At 37.9% G+C, this 11,359-nt stretch overlaps 1 long non-coding RNA gene across 1 annotated transcript in view; it reads right to left on the reverse strand.

Moving 5' to 3' along the window:
* The window catches only part of LOC140709241 (uncharacterized), a 35,404-nt gene extending 24,288 nt beyond the window's left edge, over positions 1-11,116 (reverse strand). The window contains exon 1 of the long non-coding RNA XR_012089669.1: positions 10,583-11,116. This is a non-coding gene — a long non-coding RNA (uncharacterized lncRNA). The remainder of the gene's footprint in view (positions 1-10,582) is intronic.
* Positions 11,117-11,359: the final 243 nt, after the last annotated feature.

Consider the following 11,359-nt stretch of genomic DNA (forward strand, 5'->3'; position numbering starts at 1 on the left):
AATATTTTGTTGAGAATTTTTGTATCTGTTGCCAGATGCAGTGGTTCATGCCTATAATCCCAGCACTTTGGAAGGCCGAGGCAGGCAGATCACTTGAGGTCAGGAGATTGAGACCAGCCTGGCCACCATGGTGAAACCCCATCTCTACTAAAAAAAATACAAAAAATTCGCAGGGCATGGTGGCACATGCCTGTAGTCCCAGCTACTCAGGAGGCTGAGGCAGGAGAATCACTTGAATCCAGAGGCGGAGGTTGCAGTGAGCTGAGACCGTGCCACTGCATCCCAGCCTGGGTGACACAGCGAGACTCTGTCTCAAAAATAAATAAATAAATAAATAAAATGAAAAAAGGAATTTTTGTATCTATGTTTATGAGGCATAATCTTTTATTTTCTTGTAATGCTTGTTTCAGTATCAGGTTATGCTGACATCATAAAATGAATAAAAAATTATTTCTCCCTTCTCTATTTTCTGAGTTTGTGTAGTATTGTTTCTTAAAAGTTTGGTAAAATTAACCAGTAAAGTCATTCGTGCCTGGAGTTTCTTTTACAGGAGTGTTTTTAATTAAGAATTCAATTTCTTTCTTACTTTTTCTCTCTTTTTGGCATAAATTTGTTCACAGTATTTTCCTTTATCCTTTAAATATCTGTAGTAATAAATTTTGTTTTCTGTATTTCTTGGTCTAGCTAAAGGTTTATCAATATTATTAACCTTTTCAAAATATCAGCTCTTGGTAGTTTCTAAGAACAAGGATATTCTCCTACGTAATCACAATGGCATTATCTCACCCAAGAAATTTAACACTGATATGATAATCTTGTCCAATCGTCAGTCCATATTCACATTTCCCTAATTGTCCACAAACGTCCTTCAAAGTTGTCTTTATTCAGTTGAGAATCCAAGCAAAGACCATGCATTGTTGCTGCATGTATTATCTTTTTAGTCACTTTTATCTACAAAAGTTCCCCTTGCTTTTTTTCCCTTAGATAATATTGACTTATAAAAATATGGCCAGGTGGGCTGGCACGGTGGCTCACACCTGTAATCCCAACACTTTGGGAGGCCGAGGCAGGTGGATCACCTGAGGTCAGGAGTTCAAGACCAGCCTGACCAACATGCAGAAACCCTGTCTCTACTGAAAATTCAAAATTAGCTGGGCATGGTGGCACATGCCTGTAGTCCCAGCTACTCAGGAGGCTGAGGCAGGAGAATCACTTGACCTTGGGAGGTGGAGGTTGTGGTGAGCTGAGATCGCGCCATTGTACTCCAGCCTGGGGAACAAGAGCAAAACTCTTAACTCAAAAAAAAAAAAAAAAAAAAAAAAAGGCCAGGCACGCTGGTGGTTCATGCCTGTAATCTCAGCACTTTGGGAGGCCGAGGTGGGTGGATCACCTGAGGTCAAGAGTTCGGGACCAGCCTGGCCAACTAACATGGTGAAACCCCATCTCTACTAAAAATACAAAAATTAGCTGGGCGTGGTGGCACATGCCTGTAATCCAAGGTACTCAGGAGGTTGAGGCAGGAGAATCACTTGGACCTGGGAGGTGGAGGTTGCAGTGAGCCGAGATGGTGCCATCACATTCCAGCCTGGATGAGAGAATGAGACTCAAAAATAAATAAATAAATAAAAATAGTCTAGCCAGTTGTCTCACAGAATGTCTTACAATCCGTTTTTATTGTATTGCCTTTCAAAAATTAGGTTAAACATTCTTGGCAAGAATACTTCATAGCTGATATTGTGTACTTCCCACTATATCACATCAGGAGGCAACTGTCAGTTCATTCCGTTATGGTCATGCTAAGTTTGATCACTGATTAAAGTGGTGTCCAAAAGATCTCTCCATTGGATACTTTGAGATTATGTAAATATCCTGTTCCCCAGCAAAGTTTCATACAGTAATTTCTAATTGAATATTACATTGGTGGGAATAAAATAGGATTTCTTAATTCTATCACTCGTTCTACTTTCTTTTTAAATTCAACAGATATTTACTGGGTGCCTACCAAGTGCTAGTTACCACGCTAGGAATTAGATAGTGAAGTAAGCAAAATAAACACTTTTCTTCATTGTCTATAGTGGGATAGAAATAAGGAAACAAACTCTTCTCAGTACTCCAAGAAGCTACATAAATTAAAAATCTAAAGAACAAGTTATATTTGTAGTCATCATTATCTTCGTATTAAGGGAAGTAGATGTACATCTTTAAAAAAAGTTTCAATTTCTCTCTTCTTTTAAAAAAACTGATACATAATTACATCTCATAAAATTCATCCTTTTAATAAAGTTTAAAATTTAGTGGTTTTTAGTATATTCATAAAGTTGTTCAGCAATCACCACAATCCAGTTCACCAACATTTTCATCACCCTGAAAGGAACTTTGTACCCATCAGCAGTCATTCCCCTCTTACAGCTCCTGACAACCATTAATCTACTCCTGTCTGTATAAATATGCCTATTCTGGACATTTCACATAAATGAAATTATACAATATGTGGTCTTTTTCTTGGCTTTTTGTACTTTGCATAATGTTTTCAAGGTTCATCCATGTTGTAGCATTTATCAGTACTTACGACTAAAAATATTTCTTTGTATAGATATATTTTGTTCATTCATTCATGACTCCATATCAGTTTATACAGCTCTTCCTAACATCATTAAATTATAAACTTCTTTTCAAAAGACACAAGCTGGGCATGGTGGTACGGATCTGTAATTCCTGCTACTTGGGAGGCTGAGGTGGGAGGCTCACTTGAGCCCAGGAGTTGAGCCCAGCTGGGCAACACAGTGGGACTCTGTCTTGGGGGTGGGGGGGAAAGACACAAGAAAAATGACAAGACAAGCCACAGACTGGGAGACAATATCTACAAAACACATCACTGATGAAAGACTTGTATGCAGGATGTATAAAGGACTCTCAAAACTCAATAGTAAGATAATGAAACAGAAACATAAAGATGAGCAAAAATTTTGAATAAACACTTAATTTAACTTTTCCCTAGGTGTACTGTCCTTTGGGATACTAGCTTTATAAAGGGGCCTTCTATCAGTCTTCTCACTTTGCAGTTGCCCTAAGCTTTGGCTTTTATCCCTCTCTGAGTCCCTTTAAAATGAAATTTGTAGTTTACCAGGTGTTAGGAGTTGAACTGTGTCACTCCACAAGATGCTGAAGTCCTAACCTCCAGTACCTGTGATTGTGACCTTATTTGGAAATAGGATCTTTGCAGATGATCGAGTTAAGATGAAGTCATTAGGGTGGGCCCTAATTCAATATGACTGATGTCTTTATGAAAAGTGAAGACACTGAAGGAAAGCCATCTACAAGCCTGGAATGCCTGAGGCTATCAGAACCCAGGAGAAAGGAATGAAACAATTCCCCTCACTGCCCTCAGAAAGAACCAATTCTATAAACACCTTGATTTCAGACTTCCAGGCACCAGAACTGTGAGACAATAAATTTCGGTTGTTTAAGGCACTGAGTTTGTGGTACATTTTTATGGCAGCCCTACGAAACTAATATACCAGGGGTCAGTAGCTGCCCCCAGAGCAACTGGCATCAGGACTTGGCTTTCATTTTTGGTCTCTGTAGATTTTTCTTACTTTTTTACTAATGCAACTCTGCATTCCAAAATATGTTTTTAAAAATATTTTATGTAGCAATTTGTTTTGTGCTGGGAAGATTTTTTAGGATATTTAATTTTCATTTTGTTGGAAATGGAAGTCTACTTGATTCTTCAATAATAACTTTCTGAAAATGGGGTTTGGTTTCTCTCAGGTACTTATTATTACTTTCCAAGTGAAATTTATTATTTATTTTACATCTCAGTTATGCCTAATATTCTATTGTATTCTATACATGGCATTTTTGTCTCACAAAATTGCTAGTTTCTTGAGAGTTGAGATGGTGTCTTACTTACCATTGAATACAAGCATATAGAACAATACCTCACATACAACAGATATTTCCTAAATTACCTGTTGGTTATTAAACTGAATGTACTTGTATACTGAGCAGATGCATAGGTAGGTAAAGTTGCTTGGAGTGATAACTTTAAGTCTTAATTTGAAGTTTTCATTAATTCACAAATGTCCGTGTTACTCAGGGTCATGGTCACCTAGGATGGGTTTTCTTTTTTTCTGATTAATATAATTAAATCTAGGTCTCAGGAAACCTGTAGGTTTATGACCTTTCAAGTTTCCTATATTAGAGTTTGAAGTGACTTTATTAATAAATATTATTTGTAAATATTACAACTCTGTAAATATTATTATACCCATTTTTCAAATACAGAAAGTAAAGTTCAGAAAGATGAAATGCCTCTTCCAAGGTGTGATACATAAATACCAGAGTTAGAAATAAGTTTATTTTGCCCTAAAGCCATTCACTATTCTATACTACTTATTATGGATCCCATTTTATAATGATTATGAAACTCCTTGCTGTTTTTCTATTCTTATTTGTATCAGAGTATCATATTTACTTATTTCAAAATAATGAAAGAGGTATCTTTCAAAATACCTGCTTATGTATGATTTTTATGTTTTCTGTCCATGAAGTCACTTTCCATTGTTCACCTGATATATTTGTTAGACATAAACACCTTCAGAGGTTACATGCTAGAAAAACAAACATTTTGAGGTAGCTTTTCCTTTTTCTTCTCAGTAAGGAAAGGTTTCCACTGTAGGACATTCGAATCCGTATCATTAGCCTTCTACAAGATTTTCCATAATAAGGCTGCTTTTGGGTGCAATCTGCACCACACACTACTATGCACTTGCTTATACCCTGCTTACTTTCCAGTTGCTTTAGTATGCCATATGTAAACTTTATTTACCCAAATCGTTTTTTAAGTTCCTTGAGGTCAAGCATGGATTTTCTATTACTGTGTATTCCTGTAATAGCTGCAATTTATTAAAGGCTTACTGAGTACCAGGAACTTTGCACACATTTCATTTATTATTTACAATAACATGGCAAATTAGGTATTACTACCCCCATTTCACAGATGTGGAAAGCCTCAGATATAATTAGTCCCAAGACTGTAAACCTATTAAGTGACCATAATGATGGGTCCTTAATATGTGATTGTTGAGTTGATGGATTTGTGGTAATTTTCCTGAAAGATCTTTCCATCTGGCCATAGTGCAGTAGAAAAAGACACCAGTTTGTATCTTTGTGCTATAAATTACTAGCCTGTGACTGTGGACAAGTGACTTAGCGTCATCAAATCTGAGTTCCTGATTTGTAAGATGGGATAATAAAGCCCAATCCATGAAGGAGTCTTAAATATTAAACTAGGTCATACGGATGCAAAATAAATATTGATTTATTAACTTGCTTGCTTATGTGTTTCTTTTCTTTCACTGAAATATACACTGAATAAGTGAATAAATTAGAAGTACCAAGAAAAGACACTTATCAAAGTATATTTTTTGTATAAATATGATTTAATAACCTTCAAATTATGATAAAATTCAATATAATTCAATTTTTTTAGCATTCTTCTATGCTAACATATTCACAACTACATTAAAACATCTTCAGATCGTCCTCTCAGATCAATTACCATCACACTTGTGAATGGAGACCACTTGTTTTTAGCATGTTCAGATTCTTTCCCTAAATATCTAGGATTTTATTTCCTCCGACAATATTGGATAGGAGACAGTAATCTTTTAATTTAATGGAAAGAATTTAAATGCTTTTTTCTCCACTCCTTTTCCCCAAATTAGTACATGATTTTTGTGTGAGGTGATTTTTCTGTCAGGTAATTTAGTATCATTGTTGTTACATAGCTTGAATTTTATGTCGGATATTTCAATCTGCTTTCTCTTCAGCATGTTCTGTTGCTGAGTAGAGAAACCTCACAATGGCCATAGACTGTTCTATTGTTCAAATTCTATGCATTTAGAGTCAAAACAATGATATAAAACATGACTTTACCGTAGAAATGATAAATTAATTGTATATTGATTTTAAAGATAATATCTTTGTTTGTGGAAAACAAAAAAGTGCTACTAAAAATTCCCAGATCTCCATCCTAGTAATTCAAATCAGAATATTTTCCTTAGAAGGCACTAATCTTTAAAATTCTTTTATGTTGGTAAGCCAAAACCTCTACTTGCTGATCCTAGGGCATGATGTAAGATCTTACAATAAGGCTTGATGAACCAACAAGTATTCTGGAGTACTTCTTGAAGAAATTTTAAAAATTGGAATATTAATAAGTTAATATTTATTGTTTATAGACAGTAGTCATATATTTGAAAAACTGTGCATTTTGAACCTTTAAAATATGATAAATAAGCCTTTTTAAAATAAAATGAAAGCAATCATTGATCTTCAGCTGATGTTGTTATGTACAATTATCTATTAAATTGCCAAATTAATATTTTCTCTATGACATCTGTGATGTCCCTCTGGACTAAAAAGACATACATATATTCTTTCTGTTAACTGTCTTTATACAGTTATTTGCTTTTCCATTAGGTGCATGGTATATTTAAACAACTGCAGGCAATTTATACTAGCTCAGAGTCATTTTGATTAGTCTTGAGTAAATTAACCAGCCTTCAGTCAGTTCAGTGCTCCCTCCTATGTGGCCCTACTCCGGCTTCACATTAAATAGTTCCTCAGTCTAGTCCAGATGTCCAACTGTATCCACTCACCCTTTCAGAATGATGTTGTGTTTGCTATTTTTAGATGGAATATGTGTCTGCTGTATGTTAGTAAAACATGTAAATTATGTATGCAATTTATACATAAGTAGTGTGTTTTTCTACTATGTGTTTCAAAAGCATTATCCAAATGAAAATGATAAAAAAACTTCCCACAAAACTGGAAAATGTTCCATACCAAGAAAGTTAATTTGTTTATATTTACCATTGTGATATAATGAAGGAAATTTTTTTGGTCTTGTTTGCCCTGCTTTTGGATTCTTGGGCAAATGTCTTTTACTGGTCTTTTTTTGTCCTTGCTTTTGGATTCTTTAGCAAATTGTCCACCATGTAATTAATATTAAATTAACCTACAGGCATTGCTATCTAAAACATTTAAAATATTCATTATTCCTCTTGTCACTATCATACTTTCTTTTCTAATGTCTGAAATTTCTAAATTGTGGATAAGTGGCTTTTTAATATATTTGCCTTATGACAAGCTTTTGAAACATTAACTTAGGTAGAATGGGGACCTGCATTGGTGTTTTCAGTGCTAAGATTTTAATTTATATCTTTCCCAGGATCATTAATTAAAATGATTTAACCTATAACTAAAAAATTATCAGCTTATATTTCTTTAGTAGATAATAATTTGTCATCTTAAAATAGTAATGTGAAGTGAATTGATAGTATTTGTTCCACATCCATTTACTCAGTACTGAACTTTAGTAAGAAATATCTTAGCACACCCACATATACATAAGGATACTCATATAGGACAGGACCAAAAACATTATTTTGATTAACTGGTTAGTATCAACTATATACTTATGGATAAACATAGCAAGCTTTAGTCCACATACAAAGTGCAAAATGTAACTATAAAATAACAATACAATTAAAATATGTAATTTACCAGTAGGAGTAATTTATTTTTTAAAAATTGCTTTGGATTTCATACCATAGTCTTTTCCTCATATTTTTCTGTAAGTATTAACAATTTAACATTTTCTTAAAATGATTAGTTTTATCAATATGACAAATTAAAATGTTATTTTCTGAAGATCACAAATTAAGATTTTCCAGATCTTAATTCTATGCTGAAAATGTTAGCATGTGTTGAAATGTTAAATATTATAAAACATTTCAAGTAATTTATATGCTAAACATAAATACACAATTGATGTAACCTAATGTATACTTTTTTTCACTTAACTTTATTTTAAATACAATATAGGCTGAATGCTTTTTCACTCATAGGCCTATGATAAATTTTAATTAATGGGGATAATAACTACTTTTTAGCATCATTAAATATGACTTTAAAAGTTGAAGTAATGTTTGTGAACAGGCAAATCAATGGCTGAAGAATCAGGAATAAAGAAGTATTGGAAACGTCTATCTACATGCTATTTTTGTTCATCACCTAAAATGTGGAGACAAAAAAATATACAGAGAAATTTTTTTAAAAAGTGGGGTGGCCAGCCAAAACTATAGGTGATAGTATAGTGAAATATTTTCTAAACCATTGTTTTTAATTATGTTTTGAAAAAGAGACTCTGGAGTGATCAATTACTTTTATATCTCATGATGATTATTAAATGTTTTCTTTCATAGTTAAAAAGCATACCACAGTATACAGTATTGTCTATGTGAATACTGAAACAAGGAATATTATCCTGTTAATCAGCAAGTACTGATTATTTAACAATTTCATCCTGTCTATTCTTCTAATATATGAGCTTTTATTTCATCTTGAATCATCACCACACTATAACATTATTGCTGATTTGCAAATTAATTATTCTAGGCCTTTCAAATGTTAGTATTCATTCACAGCTGTTCCAAAGTTTGACAAAAATAAGAATACATGTTCATTTTTAAATGGCCTGTATAGGTTTGGTGTGAAGTGCCTGAATTAGCAGAATCGGTATCAGAATGCTGATATATCACTGAGGACAGTTACTTTTTAATAAAATTATCGGAAGGAGAAAACCATGGAACAAGAATTCCCAAAAAAGTTCCAAAATGTAACACAGGATATACTGTTACATTAGTTGTGCACGGAACAGCCAAATTATAGAATAATTATTCCTAAAAATCAGTAAGTGTTTTTTTATTTTAGAAAATAATGTTTCCAAAGCATAAATTTTAAACTCAGGACAAACTTCTTTACCAGCCAGTTGTGGAGACTGTCCACTGAGAAGGAACAGGGAGTGGACTGTATTTTAATAGAGTTGTGATAAATAATTTAGTTGCATTTCTAAATTAAAAATTCAACATTAAAAAATGTTGGCAGTTTCCTTTTTATGTGATCTTTCACTATTCATACAACTAATCTGAAAATCTAAGACATATAATGAAAATAAAATTCGCATGATACTGCTTTATATGGTCAAGATAAAGTATCAGCTTTTTCTAAGTAACTAAGAGTAGTTACTTCTGCCTCCAAAAATGTCCAGGAAGATTTTTGAGTTTTTCATGCATCAGTTTCAGAAACTGTCCAATTATTTTCATGCTAAAAGACAATATCACTTTAATTATACCAAATTAAATGCGTATGAAGTCCTGATAAATTATTTCTTTCATAGCATTGGTTGTAAGTAGCATTTCTTCTTAGTGCTCAAAAGAAATGACGTGTAGTTGGATAAGGATTGGTGGTTTTTTACTTCCTCCCCCAAAGAGCTGATGTTTTTGGCTGGTTGTTTTTTGTTTTTGTTTTTATTTGGTGGTGGGGGGAGACATGAGAGAAGAGAAAAAGGCTGTATTTAGAATTATTGAACAGGCCTACACTAAAATTCTTCCTTGTCCGATGAGGATGAGGGCTGGGGGAGAAAGGTGAGGTGGAACAATTGAAGTGTAATAGTATCTGTGTCGTTTTTTTAAACGTATAATCTCTCCCCCGGTCTCCGGTCCCCCTGCTCCTATGTGCTGGTACCTCTGGACAGTTCAGAAGCCATTTTAGAACTCAGGAAGCAAAATATTTGAGTTCCACTGTGCTTCTGCAGGTGCTGTGGTGGCAAGGATAACCTTTGCTCGCTTGCCGGGAGTGTAACCATGCTGTTATTTAATGTCTTTGAGGATTAAACACACCACAGAAAATTCCAAACCCACATCCTAACACCTGAAGCTCGCACGATGTTTCTAGAGCAAATGACAAAACATTTCACTGGAACCTTAATTTAGCAAGTTTGTGTCCAGATCTGGGGATTTTTAAAAAAATTGTTTTGAGGCGTCGCTGATGATCCATACAGTATTCGATTTTCAAAACTATTCTGGGTTGAAAAAAGACCCTTTTCTAGGTGTTTTGCGCACCCGAGCCCTGTAGTTCACGGTATTTCGGGAGGAGGGTCTTTCGGAATTGAACGTGCATTTTCAGTCCTGGGTGTCTAGTAATTTATGGGGTTCGGGGAGAGACAAAACCATAGGGCAACTTCCCGAATAGTCTGAGGGGCTAAGAAGCCAGAGAGGCATTTGCCTCCTCGCAACTGGACGCGAGGCTCAGAGCCCGGCTGTCCTCAGCTGTCATGGGGGAGGGGAAGGGAGTGCTGGCATCGGCGTCGGGCGCCGTTTGCTCAGCCTCCTCGCCGCGTCCCGCCGCCAGCTCACCTCCGCGTAGAGCTAGGCACTCACCGGCCCGCTGGCCCTTGCTCCCTGGCCGCCCTCCCGCCCCGGTCCTCAGGCACAGGTCGCCAGAACCGTCCAGTGGGATGGCTGCCGCCTCCTCGGGGACCGCTGCCTTAGGGCCAGGACCGGGGTCGCCTGCCCGCCCAGGGAACATGTAGCTCCCGGGGTGCTGCGCCCGCGGCCGGGAGGCGCTGGCGCCCGCTCCCCCTCCCCGCCCCCCGCTCCCCGCTCCCGCCTCCTGCCCGCGGCGCGGTGCTCCTGCTTGCCCCGGCCGGCCGCGCGGCAGCGCACACACTCACTCCGAGGGCGCCTCCAAGGTTACCCGCGGGTGGGGGCTGGGGCAGAGTCCGGCCACTGGCCTCCTTCGCTGCTTTCCTATCGCCGCGGCCCTTCTGCCGCTCCAGGGCCACCGGGATCCAAATCCTAACGCAGAAGACGCTCCAAAGTCCGGGGAGGGAAGTCAAGCTGAGAGGCAGGCCGGCATCTGGGCTGGGGGCGGCCTTAGCTGGCTTCGGGTGCCGGGACAGCCGGGTCAGGCGAGGTCGCGGCAGGAGGGGGCTGTGGCTCTGGCGGGCGCGCTCTGTACAGCGCAAGCTGGGCTGGGGGCAGCGCGCGGGGGCTGCAGGCAGCACCGAGGCGCCCGAGGCGCCCCGGGCCCGTAGGGGGGCAGAGACAAGCGGGCGGCCAAACCTGCCGAGGAAACTAACTAAATAAAAGGAGACTGTTATTTAAGGCGCGGAAATTTGAAATATTTGGACAGGAAGAGAAAAGAAAAGAAACCTTAGCGAGGGAGGGGGAAAAAACGCGAGCTAACGGTTTTGAAGCTCCCCCACCCCCACCCCGGGTTTTTCTGCGCGCCCTGAGGGAGCTCTGGGCTCCAGCTTCCTCACTAGGGCCCAGGGAGTTGGAGCTGGAGTCTGGAGGAGTGACAGAGGGACAGAAAAGATGTCTTCGCAGCCCCTCCGTGGAGGGCTTGGGTTGGCTATGGGCAGACCTTTACCCGGGGTCTCAGGTGGGAAGTTTATTTCCTGCCTCTCACTAGGTTCCTGCGTGGATCTGTTTTCATGGGACTGCCA

The sequence above is a fragment of the Chlorocebus sabaeus genome, chromosome 20 (genome assembly GCF_047675955.1).
Source record: "Chlorocebus sabaeus isolate Y175 chromosome 20, mChlSab1.0.hap1, whole genome shotgun sequence".
Lineage (NCBI taxonomy): Eukaryota > Metazoa > Chordata > Mammalia > Primates > Cercopithecidae > Chlorocebus > Chlorocebus sabaeus.